Genomic DNA, 6,368 nt, shown 5'->3' with positions numbered 1-6,368 from the left:
CAACTCGACTTTCCCATCTCTTCTCCATGAATTTGTTTTGTCGACTTAACGCAAATACATACTCAATCTCTATTAACGTCATTAATATTAACGCTTGAATCAGTTTGATATTCTCTATGAAAACTGCAAAACTATTGAATATCTGCTGAAACGTGCTTTTTGCTCTTCCTATACGAAGCTCCCTAATTGACGCGTTTAGCTTACAATTCAAGTAATTTTCGTTTTAGAAAGAAGTTTCCGTGTTCGTTTCTACATTTATTTTTTAAAAGAAATGTCGTTAAAGTTACGACAGGTGTTAAAATACTTCAACCACCTACAATTTGTATTTACTGAACTAGAGAAACTTGCAAGGAAAAGCTTTCGAAAACGTTCCCCGTTGGTGAAAATCGTTGTTTGTAATCATGCGCCTGGTATGAGATTGGAATCCGAAGCGATGTAATAATGACGTGCAAAATGGCAGTAAAAAGTTCCCTTGCTTTCCCTGTACACACAATTAAAAAAGTTCAAGCCACTACGAATTAGTGGAAACGTAGCAAAAATTAAATCGATGGTAGAAAAAGTAACAAAACGGTTACCAAGCATGAATTTCATGTTCCGTTTTAAACGGAAAGGATGATAGAATCATTTTAAAGAAGAATCGCTGAAATTGTCAAAGATCATTACTCGACGTTGGCATTTACTTCTTGAATTGTAATATTTAATGAAATTTTCCGTAGTTTTTATTAACATTCGAAGCAGTTGGTTTACCCCATGTCTAGCCGTTCGAGCCAAAATGCTCCACCACTGCGCAGTAATCTAATGTGCACTGTTCGAGCCACTGCTCATTGCTAAACCAACACTTAGTGAAAAAAGAAGAACACAGCCCGGACATATTTTATTTCTTTTTATGCTTACATAGTTTCCATTATCAATTGTAACAATGTTGTAATTATTTGAGAAAGTGTTTCTTTCTGCAGAAATGCATCTCAATTGAGATCTCGTTCACCCTCCCCTAGTGCCCCGTTACTACTCCTTAAACAGATTGGCTCGCTGTAGCATCTGTGCATTCGTGAAATTGATGTGATGGCAAAATTGCCATTTATCTATAGACATGTCTTGCATTTCCCAGTCTACCTACCGGCGATCTGCAATAAACAGTTTGGTTAATTCAACCCATTAAGACTACATTCACTGTGAAGCCTTCTTGATTCAACCTTGTTATTATACGTACAATTATGTAAAATATTTCAGTTGTTCAAACGAACATACATGCATACGTATCTCACCCCTGACAATCCACACCGATCTTCTTGAGCCGTTTATTCGGCTTTCATTAGACCATAGCTTGTATATATACTCGTTTTTATATGGATATATTATCGTCTCGTTTAGCCACAAGCACCAAACAGCCTCCATTTTTACGGGTCACCAACTCGCTTCCATCTTGTTTTTTGGAAACAAGTAGTGTCATATATTCACATGTATAGGTATATCGAATGGGAAATGCCATCTGAGGGTTGAACGATTTACTTTTTGTATCGATGTTATATCGATATGCGGGTAATAGCATTAGGAAAATACATCTGTAACATCAAATAGTAAGAATGTGTGACATTAACGCCTAAATATTAGCGCATAGAAGCATTACAAAAATGCTGGACGCAACTTTGATAAAAAAATTGTTTATTATAATAGATTATAAGTTCTAACTTAATAAAGAATATTTATCATATATCTAAGTGGTGAGATCGACTACGATCCGCTTTTTCCACATCTGGTAAATTAATGTTAATTTCAAACTATTATACATTTTGATAAAATATTGGTCAAGTTCCAGCTACATCACGAGTAAGAGAATGTATAGTTTAGTAAATAAAGATATCGAACAGAACTATCAAAAATCATTTCCGAAATATTACCCATCCCTGTCCATATTTTGTCGTTTCCAGTTCTACGGCCATTTGCAATCCGCTTGATTTGCTCCCATGTTGTTTTGGTGGGACCTCAATCTACTTAATATATGTGGCTTCATGTGTTCTATACCAGCATGAGACGAATGCAAGCCGTTCGCTTGCATTTGTAGGACCTCCCATCTTTTCTTATTTATAAGTGATTCGTTAATGTATGTTTTAGTGTAGAGAGTTTTGTGGAATTTATTTGGCTTTAACGACCCGCCTCTGAGACGGTTTATTAGATTATGAGTGGTATAGCATTAGATATGGCCCGGTATGGTGTAGTATGATCTGACGTTGGTTTAGACATTTACTTTATTAGGCATTTTCCGTTTTTTGTGTTAACGAATTTTCAAGCTTTACTTACTGGTTGGCATTACCTTTAGTTTAAAAAATGGAAGATTTAAGCAACCACTCGAATTAATTGCGGCATTAGATTACGCAAGAATGAAGTATTGAAGGGCAGTAGTTGACTTTCTTTCTCAAAACCAATGCAGCAAAATCAATTTAAGGACGCATGCATTCGTGAAATTGATGTGATGGCAAAATTGCCATTTATCTATAGACATGTCTTGCATTTCCCAGTCTACCTACCGGCGATCTGCAATAAACAGTTTGATTAATTCAACCCATTAATACTACATTCATTGTGAAGTCTTTTTGATTCAACCTTGTTTTTATACGTACAAATATGTAAAATATGTCAGGTGTTCAAACGAACATACATGCATACGTAGCTCACGCCTGACAATCCACACCGATCTTCTTGAGCCGTCTATTCGGCTTTCATTAGACCATAGTTTGTATATATACTTGTTTTTATATGGATATATTATCGTCTCGTTTAGCCACAAGCACCAAACAGCCTCCATTTTTACGGGTCACCAACTCGCTTCCATCTTGTTTTTTGGAAATAAGTAGTGTCATATATTCACATGTATAGGTATATCGAATGGGAAATGCCATCCGAGGGTTGAACGATTTACTTTTTGTATCGATGTTATATCGATATGCGGGTAGCATTAGGAAAGTACATCCGTAACATCAAATAATAAAAATGTGTGACATTAACGCCTAAATATTAGCGCACAAAAATGCTGGACGCAACTTTGATAAAAAAAATGTTTATTATAATAGATTATAAGTTCTAACTTAATAAAGAATATTTATCATATATCTAAGTGGTGAGATCGACTACGATCCGCTTTTTCCACATCTTGTATATTAATGTTAATTTCAAACTACATATTGATAAAACATTGGTCAAGTTCCAGCCACATCACGAGTAAGAGAATGTATAGTTTAGTAAATAAAGATATCGACCAGAACTCAAAAATCATTTCCGAAATATTACCCATCCCTGTCCATATTTTGTCGTTTCCAGTTCTACGGCCATTTGCAATCCGCTTGATTTGCTCCCATGTTGTTTTGGTGGGACCTCAATCTACTTAATATATGTGGCTTCATGTGTTCTATACCAGCATGAGACGAATGCAAGCCGTTCGCTTGCATTCGTAGGACCTCCCACCTTTTCTTATTTATAAGTGATTCGTTAATGTATGTTTTAGTGTAGACAGTTTTGTGGAATTTATTTGGCTTTAACGACCCGCCTCTGAGAAGGTTTATTAGATTATGAGTGGTATAGCATTAGATATGGCCCGGTATGGTGTAGTATGATCTGACGTTGGTTTAGACATTTACTTTATTAGGCATTTTCCGTTTTTTGTGTTAACGAATTTTCAAGCTTTACTTATTGGTTGGCATTACCTTTAGTTTACAAAATGGAAGATTTAAGCAACCACTCGAATTAATTGCGGCATTAGATTACGCAAGAATGAAGTATTGAAGGGCAGTAGTTTACTTTCTTTCTCAAAACCAATGCAGCAAAATCAATTTAAGGACGCATACGTAAATTTGCAATTGTACTAAACGTAAGGGCTAATAGAAACGAACTATAACAAGAACTGGAAAATATAAGTGTATAGTATAACTTAAGCAATATGGTGCATGCTATGGAGTATACAACGCTTGCACTCAGGATTACTCGTCCGATTACCCAGAAAGACTCAGATTCAACAAAAATTTAGTTAATATGCGTCGATGGCAATTGAAAGTACCGGCCGCCATTTGGGTACAATGTGCAATTGCATGTAGGTTACTTTCTTGTTATGTACATTGAAATGGTGACTGATTGTGCAGTTTGTGTATTGCACACGATGCTATACTTGATTTTGAAAATAAACAAGTGTATTGTGGCCGTGCATTGTAGGATTGCGGCGAAACGTTGTATTTAGTGTATATTGACGACAAGGTGTGCACTTGACTATTGCGCACGCTACTCTATGCTTGATTTTGCAAATAATCAAGTGCATTTCTTGTCGGCTGTTGCACGATTGCCTGGAAGCGTTGTGTATTTTTGCCTTTTTTGGGTTTATTTCTTATGCTTGCACTACTTTATACTCGATGTGGGGAATCATCAAGTGGGAAAAGTTTGTAATTTGTGTAGGAAGAATAGTCGGGCGGCGCATTTGCGCGTTTTCCTTGCAATTCTAATTGGTGTGGGAAATGATCAAGTGGGGAAACGTTGCAACTGGGGTAGAAAGAAGAGTTGTGCCGTGGCGGGCAGCAGATTTGCCCGTGCCGGCACATTTGCACACTTTGCAATTTCGCATTTCTGCATGTACGCAGATATTATGGATAGCCGGCACGGCGGCGCTTTGGTGACACGGCTGCCGGCGGAAGCGCCGCCGTGCCGTACATTGCGAGATTGTGGGAAAACGTTATATTTGGTGTGTAGAGAAGAGCCGGCCGCCTAGTTAGGGCGATGTGGAACGGTATGTACGTTGGAATGATGAATGCAAATTCAACAATTTACCATGTACATGATGCAATTTGCAATTTCAATTCAGCATCGTTCGGGCCACTGTACGTACACATGTATAGCGATCAGGAGGAAGATTACGGCCTGCATTGCAAGACTGCGGGGAAACGTTCTATTCAGTGTATATTGACGAGAAGTAGTGCACTTTACTGTTGCGCGTAAAATTTAGTTAACATATAAGAAATCTAAGTTGGAACTCCTTCAGGGGACCCAAATAGACTTATTGAAATAATGCAAATAATCAAGTGTATTTCTTTCCGTTTTCCCTAAATCCGGCCGGCCGGCCGGGTATATCTGTGTGTTTTTCTTTTCTTTGATTTCCCACATTTCCCTGTACATTATGTATTAATGAATGATGATGACGATGATGATAATCATGATGACTACTTTTCCTCACCGCTAGATTATTTTACACGTTTCTCTATGTTAGATGTTTGTGAAATATGTGCGTACATACTGGAAAAACTTGACATTCGTATGTACGAGTATGCACTTTTATTTGCTGTTGCTATTATGCAGATTATGATTGGGAGCGAATATATGTAGATGTTGATAGCTGTTGCATTATACAACATATAGAAAATATATAACTGATCTATTCATATGAATATACGATTGACGATGACGATGACGACGAGTATATATGTAGATATTCAGAGGCGGTATAGTATATGGGAATGATTTGATTTTATGAATAATATCTACTAGTAGCAGATTTTATGACATTATCTATTTGTATTTTTGAAAGCATATGTATTTACACAGGTGGCGAGTATGTACTTAAGTGTAATTTTCTGTATTTTCGTATTCCAGCATTTCCTTAGTTGATATTCTCATTGCATATATGCAAGTATATATGGCATTTTGCATTTGTCGTCGACAAGCACTTTTCTGTGGTGTTCTGGCTACAGGCTTAACCAATAGGTTAGGTTAACAATAGTTTGTTGCTATCAAATTCTGCCGTAAGCCTGCTATAGCAGTGTTTATATTTTAATGAACTGGGATTTGTTTTTTCATATTTATTGCAAACACATATCTGGTTTTTCCATGTCACTACCAGATATTCATACTCTCGAGTCTTTTGCATGTGTACCACATAATCAGTATTCATTCGAAGAACACATACTGGTTAAGTGTGCTCTGGCTTATTGTGGCGATTTATGGATGATTCTTTTCATTTACTTATCTCTCAGCACCTTACAGACGACCTATCACAGACATACTTATCTGTCCTATGTTTTACCCACAGTAGATCTACTATAGGCAGTACCCTTACTAAAATGACCCCCCTTGCGAATGTGCTTGCAGAAGCTTATCTGTACACATCAGAGACGCTAAACAAGGAAAAGGCATAATCTTCGTCAAATCGTATTAGTAAGAGAGAGATCGGTGAGCTTTTGCTATTCTGGTACTACGGCGTGCTCACCCATATAGCAAAAAGTTGTTTCACGTATTCACTTATACGTAAGCAAAAACTTGCCAATCTCACCAATTCATTGGCAAGTCCGGGCGGTATGTCAAACACAGCTGATCGGATTTTCGTTACAGCTCGCTCA

The sequence above is a fragment of the Hermetia illucens genome, chromosome 6 (genome assembly GCF_905115235.1).
Source record: "Hermetia illucens chromosome 6, iHerIll2.2.curated.20191125, whole genome shotgun sequence".
Classification (NCBI taxonomy): domain Eukaryota; kingdom Metazoa; phylum Arthropoda; class Insecta; order Diptera; family Stratiomyidae; genus Hermetia; species Hermetia illucens.
The sequence above is the reverse complement of the archived record's forward strand: the minus strand, read 5'-3'. Positions refer to the sequence as shown.